General features: G+C 39.5%; 1 long non-coding RNA gene across 1 annotated transcript; it reads right to left on the reverse strand.

Moving 5' to 3' along the window:
- Positions 1-6,807: 6,807 nt before the first annotated feature.
- On the reverse strand, positions 6,808-17,067 carry LOC141571673 (uncharacterized). Its single transcript, XR_012496646.1, has 2 exons — positions 8,610-17,067; positions 6,808-7,925 (listed from the first exon to the last, which is right to left on the reverse strand). It is a non-coding gene; the product is annotated as an uncharacterized LOC141571673 (long non-coding RNA).
- Positions 17,068-19,150: the final 2,083 nt, after the last annotated feature.

Raw genomic sequence — 19,150 nt, forward strand, 5'->3', positions numbered from 1 at the left:
TTTATACACTTACTAATTAATTCAGCTACATTTACGGAGCACTAACACCCACGTATTCAAAGCAGATAAGATCCCAGACTTTGGAATGCTCCTAAATCCAGTGTGAAGTGCGCCCACTGGTGGATAAAAAGGAAAAGGATGACCATTGTCTAATCAGACTCATTAAACCATTTTTTATCTTGAACATTCATTCAACAAAATCTGTTACTCAAGTCATGATGTTCCTTAGGAAAGTTGGGAGGTTATTTTTAAAGGCAAATCTAAAGAAGCTCTGTCCATAAAACAGTTAAATGTAGTAACAGAGGCCAGAAATAAACATAAGAAAAAGTCTAATAATTCAAAAGAGGCACGGAAACAGTGTGTGATTCAAAGCCAAAAGACCAATGTGAAAAATAATTTCAGAGGAAATATATGGTCTATGGAAACAAGCTACATGACAGCACAGGAAGAAATCAGCTCAATCCACCATTCAGAATATTCCACAGACAAAAACGGTAATTTCTCTACAAACCAATTTCTCTATAAACCAATCATTCCACAAACCAATGACAAGGAAAAGGTGGGGAAAGAGGAGATTGTTATGAAACATATTTAGGGGCCATAACAACAAAATAATAATCACAACAATAATAATGGTTGTCAAGAACCGTGAAGGGTCTGAAATTTTATCCTACTTGTAAGATAGCAAGTTAACCTGCTACAGTTTCATGGATGCTTGCAGAACACCCAATGAACCAGAGACAGGTCTCTATTCCTTACAGCAATAGCAGTAGCCAGAGTATCATCATTTGGCCTGTTCCCCAAACCCCAGTTCCCACAACGTGACACAGAGAGGGCCCAATGACCTTTGCATAAGCAGTGAGTTGCATTATAGGAATGGAATCTGAGCTTGGGGAACCCAAGTCTTGTATAAGGACAGTAAGCCTGCCTGACTTTTGCCCTGAAAGGAAACATTATCTTTGTTATAGTGGACAGTAAACAAGTTTGCCCTTTGCTCTGGAGGGAGGAATTATCTCTGTGTTCCAAGGCTGCTAGTATACAAGCACCCTAGAAGAGATCATCTGGAACAAAAGCAGTAAGTGTCTGCTCAAAGGACATGCAGAAACATGAGTGACCCGTGGAGAAACGTCTCCCAACAATAAGAACTGTTGGGAATTCATGGGAGGGAGAAAGCAAGTATGTTGAAGGGGTACCTGAAGAATTTCTAGAGGAGGAAGACTTTAAAGGACTAGGAGTGAGCATTCTAAGCACAAGACTCAAAATGACAAGTTGAAAAAAAAGTAAACAGAGGACAGGAAATGTGTTGGACAGTAAATAAACCAGAGTTGTTTTAGCAGAAAATTCGTGAACACAACTGAAATAGTAGTGGGCCTTTGAAGTAGCCTAGAGTCTGGAATTTAACTCTTTACATATCATAATTTACAGAGTGTATTCCAGACACTGCACATGACATTTTACATACATCAATCTATGAAATTTAATTTTTATCTGTATGCTATAGAAAAGAAATTAAGGCTCAGAGGAACCAAGTGATTGCTAGGAAGTTTAGCGTCAGGAACTGAGCTCAGAGACCTCTCTACAGTGGACAGACCATCTAAGTCCATAGTCTTTCCATTATATTAAAATAAATGCTTATTAAATGAAAGACTGATTTTTTAAAAAATCTTAAAAAGAGCCTAACCTGGCGATGGAACTCACAGTAACTTGCTGGGAAGACAGCCTACAAGCAACGACACTGGGAGAGGGTGTGGCAGAGTCCAGATAGGGGACACACAGGTCTGTATTATGGTGCTCACCGCAATGGCACGAAAGAGGAAGATGACTGGCTTTAGGACGTAAGGATGGGAAAATATCTTCAGATGACCGAGCAAAGTCAGATGACTAAAAGAATGATGATGCCATGGGGAAAATTAGGGAATTTGGGCAGGCAAGCCCAAGGGAATGTGACAAAATGGTGTTTTTTCCTAATACAGTTTATTGGTAACTTTCTACTATATTAATAAAATTAAAATAGTACCTCAGATTCAAATACAGATTTTTTAGAGAGAGAGAGATGTATCTTAGGATTTTGCAAACCAAAACAACTACTAAAGAGTTACAAGTGCACTCTCTTACAAGCAGTTATTCAAAGGGAAAATGATGGCATTGTTTCTTGGCTGTCCTGCAAGCTTGTTCATGGGTGGCTGAATATATAACTCTGCATGTGATGCAAAAACATCTGGGAAATGCTTAAACAATTTCCTCCATCCTCCCCCTGTCTAGTTGCTGCTCAAGTGTTGGACTCATCAAGCTAACAATACATAAAGTCCTCACTCATTGTTTAAATTGAGAAAATCATTTCAAACTCTCATAGATAGTCTAATTTAAATATAGATATAGATATATAGATATATAGATTACAGTTTTATTTATTGAATGGCTTCTTTTATTTTTGTGGGTTTTTTCCTGGTAGCAATAGCTTTGGAACAAAACCAATAACTGCCCTCATAATAAAAGATTCTGACCTCTGATGTTAGGAAAAATTAAGGCTGGTAAGGGGGTTGTGGGGTGGGGGGTGGGAGATGAGGGTAAGGGGGATCAAATATATGGTGATGGAAGGAGAACTGACTATGGGTGATGAACACACAATGGGATTTATAGATGATGTAATACAGAATTGTACACCTGAAATCTATGTAATTTTACTAACAATTGTCACCCCAATAAATTTAATAAAAAAATAAAAAATAAAAAATAAAAATAAAGTAAAAAAATAAAAATTAAGGCTGTGTTTACAACAGGGAAGTAATTAGAAAAACAAATGTTGAGGATGTTGTTTATGTTTTTATTAACATTTTTTTTTAATGAAGTATTGTGCCTTTACTATTTTTATTATTACCTGTGAGAATGAAGTTAAAATGTCTGGTCTTGCATTTTCTAGCATTGCCTGATGCATATTCAGATATTTACACTGGAGCTGAGGTGGTCTCAGCAGGTAACTAGTGGGCTTCCACCATATGGGCATTGAGTGGGCTCTGTGGTTGGCTCAGCACTATGCCTCCCACCTCTGCCCCCCTCACCCTCCAGTGAGGCCACCATGGGGCTTGAGGTAGCTCTGATAGGTCTAAGCCAATGAGTCTCAAGCCTGCCTGCATGAAGGAATCCTTAGAGAGTCTGAAAAAGTCTGTACTGATGTCTGAGCACCACCCTTAGACCAATTAAATCTGATCCCTGGTGTGGGCTTTAATCTGTATGTTTTTGAAACTGCCTATATCATTCTAATGGCCAATAAGGGCCGACACACTTTTGTCTAAGCCAAGCCCCCTTTGCTATTCATTGTATCTGTACTAAGGCTTGCTGGGAACTCAACTGTCTCCCAGAAAATTGAGAGGAGTTATCTAGAACTGGCAGGTAAGAAGGACTAACCACCTGTAGAGCTGGTCCCCAAATCAATGGCCCAAGTGGGTATTTAAATTTGGGTTCAGTCTTACCAGCAGTAGTTAGGATAATTATTAAGAGGAAACCAGCAAACTGAGGGAAAGGCAATCAGCCGAGGTCAAAGAGCTGGTAAGTGGAGCAGCCAGAATCAAACTGCGTCCCACCTGCTTCCCAAGCCCTACAACACCCACTTCTATGTGATACCTAGAGGGAATCTGGGTCACTGCTGTCATTGGCTTTAAAGTTTAAATCAGACAAAAACATGGTACAGTTTCACTTGCCAAAGGATGCTCAAGATGCTATTTATTTCTCATTCTTACTAATGTTGATGCTAAAACATATAACCCAAGATGAGAAAAATTTGCTTTCTTTCTTCTGATAAAAATACCAATAACATTTTTTACTGTATTTAGACTTAACAGATTAGTTGAATACTTCCAGGGAAAGAGATGAAACTGTACAGTAGGCCTCGTCTAATGATGATAGGAATTATCAGTGATGGGACCAAAAAAAATTTTACAGATCGTGTAACCCACTCCGTCATGTCACAGTTATAAAACCTGAGAACCTATATTGTTAAGTAGTTTGCTCAATGTCATGTTCCTTACAGCTGTGCCAGGACTGCAATCCAGGTGCCAGTTGCCTGGTTGATCTTCTTTCTACTCTTCTGGGTACCCGATGCCTAGGCCTGTCATAAACTTTGCAAAACATGTTTGGACGCATTGCCTTACGGTCTCATGAATGAGGTTGGACAAGAGCAGTGGAAGGTTGCCACCTATCACAACATATCCACAACTGCCATCTTTTAAAGTCAAAGCGAAACAAAACTTGCCACAAACAGGCAATGACATACGCAACTGCATGTGCCTGGCCCACCCCGCACTTACCAGTACAGCTGAGGGCACTGCTAATAAGAAGGCCAGATACCTCGGGGCCATTGACCACTAGAGCAAGCAAGATGGGGAGGTAGCTCCTGTGTCTCGCTGCTGCAGATGCTAAAGCAGCACCAGAACAGTGTCCAGGTGTTCTGAGCGCAGGTGACAGGGCAGACCTGGCACCATGGACTCTTGTCCTGTGACAGGCAATGTGTGCTCTCTCCCTAAGACCACCTCCGGGAATCCATGAGAGCAGCGCCACACCCACTGTTGATCACCTTTCTCTTAAAGTGCCCACAGCTGGCAGCCTACTGCAACAGAAGTGCTCACAGAGAATGGAAAAACAGGGACTAAAACTCTCATGAAAGTCAAGAGGCAGGTATCCCATGTGCTATGGTGGCTTTGTTCCATGGAGGCCTCAGACACCCAGGCTCCTTCCATCTCATTACTCCACAGATGTGGCCTCTATTTCAAGGTACCTCATGGTCCCAGATGGTTGCTCTGGCTTAACACATGACATACAAATTTTATGCCCCCCAAAAAAAAGCAAAACATAAAAAATAAAAATAAAAAATTAGGGGGGGAGGGGTCACATTGTGATCTTTGTTGTCTTGAGGAAGATTCCCTGCTCTTTGACTCATGTGATTAGATCTCATTGGCCAGAACTTAGCCACATGGGCACATCTAGCTACAAAGGTGACTTGACAGTGTAGTTTATTCTGGCCACCCATGTGCCCCCTAAAACTCGGAACTTCTATTATTATGGAAGAAGGTGAGAGGGGATAATGGAGAATGACTAGCAGACTCTACCACTGATAGATAGCAGTCCAGTGGTCAATATACACCTTCTTTGGACATCTGTGCTGGGCACTTGGTAGCTAAAAAGCAAGCCAAACCCTAGCCAAGGTGTCAAATAGTGCTGGTAACTGACATCAGATTTAACAAGATTTTAATTGAAACGTTGACTTATTCCATTCAGTCTGGAGGACTAGCTGCCAAGCACAGAGGAATCTCCTTTGTACTGCTGTATTCAGAAATTCCTTAACTCCTATTAACTCCTGGCCCTCACACTTAGCATAATTTTGAGATGGCTTTACTTGAAAGGAAAACCATCCTGTGAGCTAGACAGCTTATGGAAACAGCAGGTCCCCAGAGAACAATGGGGCCATGGATTCATCATTTGATGACATCATTGCAAAGACATGTGTTTTCCCTAGCGAGTCATTTACTCCATTAAAATTTCATTTCATCTTTCCTATCATAGAGGGCATTGAAAGGATTACATGACATCTTTTTTATAAACAAACATTACGCTGGAACACAAAGAAGGCAAAACAAATGCAGTTATAAATAGAAAGGGACTATAGGAAAATTTCCAGGAAAATGTAGGCGTTTTATAAATGACTATGACTGAACTTCTCTCATGGAAAGATGCTTGTGCTTATCTTAGAGACAACAGAAAAGTCACAGAACAGTAACTATATCCCATTAGAAATTAAGTAGGCTCCTTCTAGCATCTCAGATGAATTGGAATTCCACTTTGAGCTCTTTGAAATGTAATTTGAGTATTTTTTGACATATCACAGAACCTGAAAGCCACGTCCCAGTCACACCTAAAACCTCACAATTCTGTTCTGTGGGTCTGTGATGGGCTGGAGTGGAAAGAGATATATGAAAGTGCCACAGATTACTTACTCTAAAGTGGGTGGGACGTTTTAAAGGGGCAGGAAAAGAAATTAAATGAATATCAGAGGGGACATCATTGGTATGGTAGGTATAGAGTAAAAGTCATAAAAAGTTTTAACAAAAGAGAACTAAAAGGCGAAAACGCAGTTTAAAAAATTGACATTCATGAAGCATATATTGCACTTAACAATATATCTCGATGCAATGCCCACAAAAATCATTCAAATGCAGATGGAATTGATATTATTTCCTCAGCATCCCAGATGAAAAAAAAAAAAAAATCAGATGTTTGCTTGAAGCCGTAAGACGAAAAAGTGGCTCCGCTAGTCACCAAACGCAGATCTACTGCCACAGCTGGCAGAGTAGTAACATGGGCTTCTTGCTCAGGGCTTCTTCCAACCTGGTTGGTCATCTGTTGTTTCCCTCCGTCATCATGGGACTCAGCTCTTCCAGTCTTTTGCTGGTCCCTGGACTCAAGACTCTCCATTCTTGGAATGGCTCTCCCCACCCAACTTTTAGCTAGGCCTTTGGAAAAATTGTTCTCATAAGCCCTGATGGAGTGATCCTATCAGATCAGCTTCCTGGAGACTGAATTCTAACAAAGTATTAGGTTGGTGCAAACGTAATTGCAATTTTTGCAATTAGCCTTTTAAACAGCAATTACATCTGTACCAACCTAATATTAGGGGAGGACGGAGAGATGGCACTGCAAAGAAGGAATTTCAACTATTGTTAACTAAAACAGTGGAGGAATTATTTAGGGGAGGAATGGGTCTTATTCAATATCTTTCTACTCTGGCAATCAAAAAAGGCTAGACCTCAGTGCATCTATTTTCACATATTGGGTTTTTTATTTTTTAGTAACTTAGTAATATCTGACAACTATAAAACCAAAAATCTAGTATGCATATATTTATAATTCACTTTAAAAGCACTCATGAACTGAAAACCACACATATGGCTGGTAGAAGTGTAAATTGGTACAGTTGCTTTGGAAAAGGTTCGCATTTTGTTATAATGTTGATCACACACTTACTATACAACCCAGAAATCCCATTCCTATATATTTACCCAGGAGAAATGAAAATAGATTTTTATATAAGACCTGTATGCAAATGTTTATAGCAACATTATCCATAATAGCCAAAAACTGAAAACAACTGTAATGCCCATCAAATGGATAAACATATTTAGACCATGCATATAATGCATACCACTTAGTCATGAATAGGAATAAACTATTGATATGTGCAACAGATGGGTCACAGGCTCATTACGCCGAGTGAAAAAAGTCAGACACAAAAGAATACATGCTACATATGATTCCACTTATATGACAGTATAGCCCTGGCAAAACATAGAGACCAAAATTAGAGCAGCGGTTTCCAGGGGCTGGAGATGAGGTAAGGGGTTGATGGCAAAGGAGCAAATAGAACTTTGGAGGGTGATAGAATTGTTCTATATCATAATTGTGGTGTGGTCAGAGGACTGTACACATTTGCAAAAATTCATCAAACTGTACAGTTTTTTAGAGTTAATATATGTGAATTGCTCCTCAATAAATTTAATTTTAAAAGTGTATTAAAGAAAAGATGTGTTAGAAGATTTTTGGAATCTCAGAGCTGAGAAAAATATGTTTTAAGAAAGAATTTATTGCATATTTGCTCTAAGACGGGCACTTTGCTGGAATCTAGAGATTCAGAGGTGAGAGACCTAGTCCATGACGTGAAGCAGCTCAGAGTCCAGTGGAGAAGAGAGAGGAGTGGACAAGACCACAGCCTGGAATGACACGTGCATTGGTGGAATATGTGCTGCAGGTTGGAGCACACAGCGGGGTAGCCAAACCAGACTTCTGGAAATGATGGGCTCCCAGGAAGAGAGATGCTTAAGCTGAGCCAAGGTTCTGTAGGAGTTAGTCAGCCAGATAAGAGAGAAAGACATCCTTAACTAAGGAAGTAAAAAGTACAAAACAGAGAGAGACAGTTTTCATGGATGAGCTCTAGTTTTGAAAATTGCCAAAATGAATAACGTAATGAATGAGGGAGAAAATTTAGACAAAGTGTCAGGAAATAAATTACATGGCAGTGAGACATATTAAAATGCAAGTTGTTCTTTCCAAGGAAGTGGTAGATGATCTTGAGAATCCAGAGAAAACCGATTTCATAAATAAACAGGACTGTTACATATTAAACACATGCATTCTTCGCTTAAGCATAATGACCTATCAATTATTCAGTGATTTGAGGATTAACACAGACTTTACTGATCTGTTCCATTTCTAATATCTCCTACTTTACTACTTCATGTCCTATCTGTTTACTTCAATCTGTTGATTTAATAGCTTGACTTCAACTTTCTTCTTCCTATTGTTTTCACCTTTAAAAAAATTAGGCCTATAAAATCTGGCTGGTTGTCATACTGTATCATTGTGGGACACACAGAAATTATTTATCATGATGTGTTACTTTATAGCACAAAAGTCCCTACCCAAAGAGGCAACAAAAACAGTACAATCTGATAATCTAACTAAAGCATGTATGTTAGTCTCATAAAGCAGGTTCTTGCATGTTATCCCATAATCCTTCTATTTCTACTCCATTGGCCAGAACTTAGTCACATGGCCATACATACCTGGAAGGGATGATGAGAAATGTAGTCTTTATTCCAAGCAGTCATGTGCCAAATGCTAGAAATAAAAAGATGCTGTCGGATAATCAGCAGTCTCTGAATCAAAGATGAGATTCCCCTTATCCCTCAGAAGACGGGGGCCATAGGGATAATGTATTTTTCTAGTTAAAACATGAACTCTAGAATTTAATTATCGAAACTTCCCTCTGATTTGGAGTTACTTGTTTTTTCATCCAATATAACCCTGGAACATCGCAGATTACTTTACAAAGCACTAAGGACAGTGCCTCCCATAGCATAAGTGCTGGATAAATACTGGCTATTATGGTCATGGTCTCTTTGTCAAGAAGCCATAAAACCTGACAGCTGCAAAAGGGATAATTTAGTCTAATCCTCTAACAAATTGGCCACATCTTTGGTAACAATACCTAATTGAACAAAATTAGTTGTGTTTTCCAGTCTTTATCTAGTAGCCTTTCCCAAATATGCATTCCAATATATCAAAGAGAATTGGCTTTCTTTTTGTAAATCAGACTTTTATTTCCAAGAATGTCACTGGAAACTGGGCAAGAAAATACTCTGAAATTTCAGCTTTCTGTGCATCTTTCACTGTGAACCAAAGTCAAGAATTACCAATTTGTTGTATATACTAGTGTTCTATTTTGGTAGATAAGATATTTCCTGATGGATAATTTGGCAAGACAGACCTGAGAAAACCTAGATAAGATTGTTGATCTATTATTTTATTTTATTAGGAAGCATCCTGGGTAATTTCCATAGCATCAAAATGACCTGGGGGGGAAAAGAGGAATAACTACATATTTCCATTAACTACAATGTAATAACAAATAAATACTAGTGAGGACATTTCCATTAAATTTCCTTTTTTGTTTTTCGGAAATTAAATAGAAAACAGTATTGCAATTTACTTAGGGACAAACTGTTTTGAGAATTGAATTTATAATTAGGCCAAAAAACTAATTACCTGAATTATTATATATAGGAAATAAATTTGCCTCCAAACAACCTTAAAAGAGGAGTTGATCCAATAGATCTTGGATCATGTTCTTTAGGAAACTAATTTATCTTTTGAATACTCTCAGCAAAAATAAAAGCTTTCAAGTATTTCCTTATTCACTAATAAGTGTAAAGCATTAGCAATGTTTCTGACATCTTTGCCTCACAGCTATCCACAGTCTAAAATCAATGACTCCAATTTATTCTATCTCTTCTCCTTTACAAAACCCTCATTATTACAAGAAGTGGCTCCAAGAAATATCTTCCACGAAAAACCCTTCTCTTCGCAATCTCCACTTTTTCAAGCCCTTATTCTTTCCAAGGTTAGGCTGAGACCTGTGGGCACACTGATAGCCTTCAAACCATAACAATTTAACTCCACCTTCAAACCATAATTTGTAAATGTCTATTCAACACACAGTGCAGTTGGGATGAGGCCGGTTGCCTATTAATAAAAATGTGATGCCCTTCAAAAGAAGTGGCACTGGATATAATATAGTATTTTAACTTATTTGGAAATGTCTCCTAAGTTGCAATTTTTTCATCCCTTCCTTTATGATTGAAGAAAAGAAGGGATGAAAAAACTGTAACCTACATCACCAGAAGTTAAATGTCATAGATCTGTTGTATTTGTTTCCTGGGGCTTCCATCACAATGTAGTACAGATTGGACGACTTGACATAAATTTGTTTTCTCACCGTTCTAGAGGAAGCCCACGGTCAGTGTGGACAGGTTTGATTTCTCCAGAGGCCTCTCTCCTCAGCTGGCAGACTGCTATTTTCTCACTGTGTGTTCAGATGGCCGTCTGTTTATGTGTGCACACATGTGGTGTCTCTCTCCATATCTTACTCTCCTCTTCTTATAAGGACACCAAGCATATTGAATTAGGGCCCACCCTAACAACCCCACTTTAACTTAATTACCTCTTTAAGGCCCTATGTCCACACTTCAGTCACATTCTGAGGTACTGGGAGTTAGGGCTTCAACATATGAATTTGGGGGAGACCCAATTCAGCCCATAGCCCCTGGCCATCCTAGAATGTTAAAATCAGACAGGGAAGGAATTTACTTCAACTCCTGACAGCTTTTGATTACCAAATCCTGAAAGTAACTATCATCTCGCACTTCACTTTTAGATTCCAAATCATTTTCTACACAATTCGCAGAAACACAAGGAACAAAAACAAATCCTTTCACTAATTATTTCTGCTTGCTAAAACAGGGTCAGTGTCCTAAAAGAGAAAAAAACAAAAAAACAGCAAAACAATTTGTGCTTTTATTAAGTGCTTGTTCTCCCTTTAGCTTTCTTTTGTGACTTTTTGGGACCCCTTGGGAAATACAGTAAATGATTTAAAATTTAGGAAAAAAAATTTTAAATCACTCATTCTTTGGCAGCAACATCATGTCAACTGTATCAGTTGTGTTTTGGGCTACAAGTAATAGGAAATCTTACTAATTGGAATTTAAAGATTAAGGGCATTTATTATCTAGCAAGAAGCCCAGTTTCAAGTTCATGGGTTCAGCAGCAAAATGAAGATGGAGCCGATGGTTTCCCATCTCTTCCCTCTGTTGTGTCAGAAGTTGGTTTCTGTGCATTGTGGTTGCAAGGTGGCTGCCAGGCATTAGCCCCTCACATAAGTGCACATAGAGGCTGGAAAGGAAGACTTTACCCTCCTGAATCTCTTTTTGTCAGGGAGGAAAGCTTTGCCCAGAAGACTAACCCTTATGCCTCATGGTCCTGAAGGGTAGCAGAATATGACATCCCAAAATATGAATGTAGGACTTTAGGACATATCACCCCCAAATATGTGGCTTTGGTATACTGCTTGTTTTCAGCTCTAGGCACTTGAAAAACAGCAAATGCAGGGAGAGACTTTCTCTGAACCCCACTCCTCCTTTTCTGCCTAAAGATAGATCCTCCAAAAGGAACTCAATGGTCATAAATCCCCTTGCTGGGAGTTTCATCAACCAGGGAAGATTGACTCTTATCACAGTAGAGGACACTAGAAGTCAATACCATATCCAGGCAAACCTTGTCACAAACTATCGTACCTCTCATCTCTATTTCTAAGGGCCCATTTACCTTTCCTAAAAATAATTTACTCTTCCCTAAGGGGCCTATATCCCCTCTCCCCTTTCCCTATTAAGATACTATTTTAAGCCTAATTTCTAAGCTACCATAGGGAGTTACTCATTTTTCTCTGGGTATACATCTCCCATGTATACATGAGGTATATATGAGGTCAGATAATTAAGTTCGAGAACTCATCCTAGAAAAAGTGTTATGTACTTCATTGCTGAATGTCACTACAGTCACCTTCGAAGTACTCCCCTTGGGAAGCTATGCATTGACAACAGCGCTTAGTCCACCCTTGAAACCAATTTTGGAACTCTTTTGTGGAACGGCCATCAGAGCTTTAGTCGTATTACCCTTGATGTCCTGAATGTCATCAAAATGTCTTCCTTTCAATATTTCCTTTATTTTGGGGTAAAGAAAAATGTTACCGTGGGCCAGGTCAGGTGAGTAGGGAGGGTGTTCCAATACAGTTATTTATTTACTGGCTAAAAACTCCCTCACAGACAGTGCTGTGTCAGCTGGTGCATTGTTGTGATGCAAGAGCTATGAATTGTTGGTGGAAAGTTCAGGTTGTTTTTGTCTAACTTTTTCACACAGCCTTTTCAGCACTTCCAAATAGTAAACTTGGTTAACTGTTTGTCCAGTTTGTACAAATTCATAATGAATAATCCCTCTGATATCAAAAATTTAGCAAAATTGTTGCAACAAGTTCACGAACTTAATTGTCAGGCCTCGTATGTTAATAACTGCTTGTTTTTCTCTGTTCATATGTATTTTATTACAGGGACCTCAGACAAGAACTCAGAAGGGTAGAGGGAAAGTTATGTTTCCTCCCATACAGTTCCAACTTTTCCCAAGCCATCCTTGGTAAAGGGAAATGGAATTCATTCCATTGCTTTTCACACAAATACACAGCAGAGATGGACTCTTCCTGGAGAGAAGTGCTTTTTAACTAATTCCCTCAGAAGGGCACCAGCCACTTCAACAGGAATGGAATTAATTTGCATTTCCCCAGAACTGCAAATTGAGTTCATCAGCATGATTCTCCCAATGTATTCTGTAATGTTTTAGTGCCTTGTTCCAATTACCTAGTGCTGCATAAAAAGTCACCCTCAAACATGACTTAAAACAATAATGTGCATTTATGTTGCTCACTGATCTAGGTCTACATGGACTCAGCTAAGCAATTCCCTTTTGGAGTCTATGCAGTTGCAGTCAGGCAGTGGCTGGGGCGAGGGTCATCTTCAAAGCTTCTTCACTCAGACCTGCCACTTGGGCTGGAACCACTCACACAGCTGCATGCTAGAACAGCTGGGCTCCTTGGACATTTCTCTCTCATTCTCTCTAGGATGTCTCCTCACTTGGTGACCTCAGATGGACTTTTTACATGGCAGCTGAGACTTCATTAGTGAGTGTCCCAAGAGAAACTGTCAGAAGCTGCACGGCCTTTTCTAACCTAGCTCCAGAAGTCACACAGCATCACTTCATCTACATTTATTCATCAAGGCTGCCATAAGACAGCCCAGGTTCAAGGGGAGGGAACATAGACTCCACCTCTTGATAGGAGGAATGTCAGAGAATTGGTGGACATATTTTAAATACCAATTCTATTTTGTTTATATAAAATAGAATTGAACATATGAGTCTATACATACCAGTTATGTACAAGCAAAATCTATACTTATCCCCTATTTTGTCATCATAAAATTGAGTTTCTATCTAACTTGGTAACAGAGGGAAAAGAGCTTTCCTGTAATCTTTAAAAACTTGTCTTACTAGTTTTTAGGACTTCCACTTTTATCCTTGATGTTATAAATGTATTTTTTTTTTTTTTGGAAACTGCATTTGTTAAATTGTGGGAAACTGTCCACAGAGAGTTGTAAACTCTATTTGCCAAGGAAGTTTGATTTTATCCACTAACCTTGAACAATTGGTCCACTGATTTTTAATCTTGCCAATATAGTTAATCAAAACAAAACAAAAACACTCTAGTATAGTTTCTTAAAATTAGGGACATTGCTAAAAGCGTTCCTACTTATAAAAACTATATTCTACAAAATAACTTTAACAGACCAACTTTAAAACACAATGTAGGGAGATCCAAGATGGTAGAGCAGGTAAGTGCTGTGCTTGTATCATCCTGTGAACACATCAAAATTATGACTAAATTATAGAATAATCAAACTAGACAATCGTCTGAGGTTTAACTGAACAGAAGCTTTATAACTAAGGTTATAAATAAGAAGCCACACTGAGACTGGTAGGAGGAGCAGAGACATGAAACGGGCTGGTCCCACACTCATGTGTGGCGGTTGAATTTCAGGAGAGAGATCTCAGTCACAGAGGTTCCCCATGAAGGAGTGAGGGACCCTAGCCCCCCACACTAGACTGCTCAGCATGGAGTATTGCTGCCAGGAAGAGGAGCCCCCATAACTTCTGGATGTGAAAAACAGTGGGGATTCCAACCACCAGGGTGGGACAGAAGGCTGTGGGAAACCCAGGCAGTCTCTTAAATGGCTCACGAAGACACTCACCCTGGGCTCCAGCAGAGGGACAGTGACTCTGAGAGTGTCACAGACATATGGGGAGAGACTGAGTTGTATAACTCTGGGGACTGGACCTCACAGTTCCTTTTCCCTGTGTGGAGGCCTTCTCCCATGTAGCACGCAAGTGGGCACCATCCTGTATTGAGCCCACCCCCATAGGCCAAATCTGAATCTGATTGGCCCAATGAGTTCTGCTGCTCCACCCTGCTGACTCACTGAGATCTTGCCTCACCCAGCTTGCATACCGTAGGAGGCTTTATCAGCAGCTGAACCTTTATCAGCTGGTAGTAGGCCTTGGAGCGTCCTGGCTTTTTGCAGAGCTACCCGAGACCCGGTACTGGCAGCAGCCATCCTCAGTTCACAGCGTGGCCTCTCCCATATGCTTCCAGGTCTAGCACAGGCACTGACCAACTGTGGATTGCTTTGTACTCCTACCAGGTACTCCCCAGCCAGTCACAGGCAGGGGCTGACCTGGGCCTGCACCAGAGCCCCTCCCAAGAGGCTCCAGAACCAACATACTTAAAGGTTGGCTTCAGACCACAGCAGAGCACCATCCAATTAGCACCAAAATCAGCACACACAAAGGGCAGTCCCTACAGGCACCAGAGCCCACTGTGGCAAATCCTGCTCCATGGGGTAAGCCCCCAGCACAGTAGCCCATAAGCTATGGACATGGCTAAACCCCATAGCCAGTCTGCCTAAGGTTCAATACCACCCACTGATGTGCCAATAGCAATCAAGGCTCAACTATAACAGGAGAGCACACACAATCCTTACAAGGGACATTCCTGGAGCACCCAGCTCAGGTGACCAGGAAGAATGCCACTGAGCCTCACAGGACCACTGCTACATAAGGCCACCCAGCAAGATTGGGAGACATAACAGCCTACATAATACATAGAAACAAACACAGAGAAACAGCCAAAATAAGGAAACAAAGAAATATGTCCCGAATGAAAGAACAGGAGAGAACTCCAGAAAAAGAATAAACAAAATGGAGGCAAGCAACCTACCAGAGATAGAGTTCAAAACAGTGGTTATAAAAATGCTCAAGATACTTAGTGAGAACTTCAGCAGAAAGAGAGCAAGCATGTAAAAGGACATAGAAACCATACAAAAGAACTAGTTAGAAGTGAAGAGTACAGTAACTGAAATGAAGAATGCACTAAAAGAAAGCACCAGCAAACTAAATGAAGCAGAGGATCTAATCAGTGATTTGGAAGACAAGGTAGCAGAAAACATACAATTGGAATGGCAAAAAGAAAAAGAATCCAAAAGAGAAAAAAAAAAAAGAGAATAGTTTAAGAGACCTCTTGGACAACATCACGCATAACAACATTCACATCAGAGGGGTACCAGTAAAAGAAGAGAGACAGCAAGGGATTGAGAATCTATTTGAAGAAATAATAATTGGAAAACTCTCCTAACCTGGTGAAGGAAATAGACATACAAGCCCAGGAAGACAGAGTCCCAAATGAGATGAACCCAAACAGGACCACACCAAGACACATTATAATTAAAATGGCAAGGGTTAAAGACAAAAAGAGAATCCTAAAAGCAGCAAGAGAAATGTGTTTAGTTCTCTACAAGGGAGCTCCCATAAGACGGTCAGCTGATTTCTCAACAGAAATTTTACAGGCCAGAAAGGATTGTCATGAACTATTCAAAGTGATGAAAAGCAAGGCCCTATAACTAAGGGTACTCTACCCAGCAAAGCTATCATTTAGAATTGGGCAGATAAAGAGCTTCTCAGACAAGAAAAGGTTAGAGGAATTCATAACCACCAAACCAGCATTACAAAGGAATGTTAGAGGGACTTATTTAAGACAGAAAAAAAAGATCAAAAATATGAATAATGAAATGGCAATAGCTACATATCTGTCAACAGTACTTTCAATGTAAATGGATTAAATGCTCCAATCAAAAGACATAGGGTGGCTGAATGGATAAGAAAACAAAACCTTACATATGCTGCCTACAAAAGACTCACTTCAGATTGAAAGACACACACAGACAGAAAGTAAAGGGATGGAAAAAGTAATTTTACGAAGATGGAAACAAAAAAGGCTGAGTCAGCAATACTTATACCAGACAAAATAAACTTAAAACAAAGACTATAACAATAGACAAAGAAGGACCAAGTAATCTTACTTTCTGGTATTTATCTGAAAAAACCCAAAACACTACTTCGAGGGGACGTGTGCATCCATATGTTCATTACAGTGTTGTTTACAACAGCCAAGATGTGGAGGCAGCCTGGGTGTCCATCAAGGAACGAATGGATAAAAAGGAGGTGGTGCATATATACAATGGAATGTTGCTCGGCCAGGGAAGAGAATGGGCTCTTGCCGTCTGCAGTGGTATGGATGGACCTGGAGGGTATTGTGCTGAGTGGAGTATGTTAGACAGTGAAAGACAGATGCAATGTGATTTAGCTTATATGTGGAATCTAAAGAACAAAATAAACAAACGAAACAGAAACAGACTCATAGATAGAGAACATTTTGATGGTTGCCAGATGAAAGGGGGTTTGGAGAGCAGGTGAAAAAGGGGAAGGGATTAAGAAGTACAAATTGGTTGTTACAAAGTAGTCATAGAGATATACAGCATAGCATAAGAATTATAGTCTATAGTATCTTAATAATTTTGTATGGTGCCAGATGGGTACTAGATTTATCAGGGTGAGAGATGGGATGGGGTTTGGGAGGCAGGGTGAAAAGGTGAAGGGGGGAAAGGGGGATCAAATATATGGTGATGGAAGAACTGACTCTGGGTGGTGAACACCCAATGGAATTTATAGATGATGTAATACAGAATTGTACACCTGAAATCTATGTAATTTTACTAACAATTGTCACCCCAATAAATAAATTTTTAAAAAGTGAAAAAAAAAAAAAGAAAAGATGAAGGGATTAAGAAGTACAAATTGGTAGTTTCAAAATAATCATGGGGATGTAAAGTAAAACACAGGAAGTGTAGTCAATGATATGGAAATAACTATGTATAGTGCCAGGTGGGTTCCAGACTAGTTAGGGAGATCACTTCTTAAATTATATAAATGTCTGACCATATGCTATACACCTGAAATTAATATAAAATAATATTGAATGTCAACTGTAACTGAGAAGTTAAAAAGAGGAGGGAAAGGTGAAGGGAAATAAGTGGTCCAAATTCCCCGGTATTACGGGGATGTAATGTACAACATAGGGAATATAATCAATAATATTTTGGTAGCGTGATATGGTATCAGATGGCTACTGGACTTATCATGGTGATCACTTCTTTAGGTATATAAATGTTGAATAACTATGGTGTACACCTGAAACTAATATAATATTGTATACTAAGTACATTTTTAATAAAAATCTTTTTAAAAAACCCACAATGTGGAGTCTTGATTTGCCATAACCATGGCCTCGACCATTTTACCAAGCGAGCCCTAGTGGAATGCCCTACCTCTTTGATTTTCTGCATCCACTCTGCTTGGTAGATGTCAAACTCTGAATAAGAAGCACATGTGGAAGATAGTTAGAAGGTCAGTCTCAAAAAAATAAAATTTGTGAAAATCTCAGAAACATGATAGAAAATGAAAAGAGGTAATATAGGGAATTAAATTGTGAAATATGTCACAATCCTATTTTTTTTTGTTTGTGACAGTGTAAAATTTACATCGATATTAAAACTGAAAACAAAGGAAATCCATAAGTGTCTCATAAAGATTCATAATACCACCCTGTCAGAGGGTGCTCTGCACTTCCAACCCCAAGCTTTGCAGTTCCAATGAAGTTCACGTACACAGGTGTTAGGGACACACTACAAGACAACCACCCTCGTGTCTTTACAAACTGACAAAAGCAAAAGGGGTGGAGGAGCACTCTTCCAGCTTACAAGAGCCTTGGACACGACAAACAGATACAGTACATGGTCCTTGGTAAGAGCCTGACTTGAAAAGAAAAAACATAAAAAGCATTTGGGGGTCAGCGGAGGCAACTGAATATGGGCAGTACATTAGGAAATAATTGTTCATTCATTAGGAGTGATAATGCTACTATGTTATACAGAATAATATGCTGAGGTATTTGGGAGTGAAATTTCATATAGTCTACAATTAAAAATGGTTTAGTGAAGAAATAAACACAGATGAATCATATGTGGCAAGATTATAACAATTTTCAGACATAGATGGTGGCGATGTAAGTGCTGATTATACTTTTTAAAATTTTTCCCTACATCTGAAAATTTTCACAATAAAAAGGTGTTTTTAAAGTACATGAGGACATTATTCCTGTCCCAAATTTTTAAAATATTCTTTAAATGAGAAGAAAGTCATGCTAAAAAGGAAAGAAGGTTTAAGAAGGTCGGACCCATAACTTCCAAAAAGAGCTAGCAGGCACAGCAAAGCACTCTTCTTCAGATGTTAAGTCCATCATCGTTGAAACAAAACTAGGAATTTGGGTTCGCCCTTAGATTTCCGTGCTGGACAGTGTGATGCCCACAGTGCCTCGCTCATGCGTGTCATGCTAAAAGACCAAGGTGCAGTTAGCCAAGAGCCAACCAAGTCCACCAGAGGTAAACAGTGTTGGACTCTGTATTGGTGCCAGTGTTTCTGACTCCCAAACTAAATGAAACAACTGGTCAGAATAAGCCTCTGAGGCATGATGTAGCAATAACAATGAGTTACCATAACTATATCATAACTATATATCATAACTATCAATAGTAAAGATGTCTAACGTTTATCAAGCACTCAGTGAGAGGCAGGATAAATTGGTAGGGACGTTAAAGATGATGCATCAGTAGAAATGCCAGATAAGGCATGTTGCACACACTGAGCTACAAGGTCACAATGAAGTCTTCCCTTAGGCCAGGTGTTGTTATTACCTGTACGTGTGAGCAGTGCTATA

The sequence above is a fragment of the Rhinolophus sinicus genome, linkage group LG05 (genome assembly GCF_036562045.2).
Source record: "Rhinolophus sinicus isolate RSC01 linkage group LG05, ASM3656204v1, whole genome shotgun sequence".
Classification (NCBI taxonomy): Eukaryota; Metazoa; Chordata; class Mammalia; order Chiroptera; family Rhinolophidae; genus Rhinolophus; species Rhinolophus sinicus.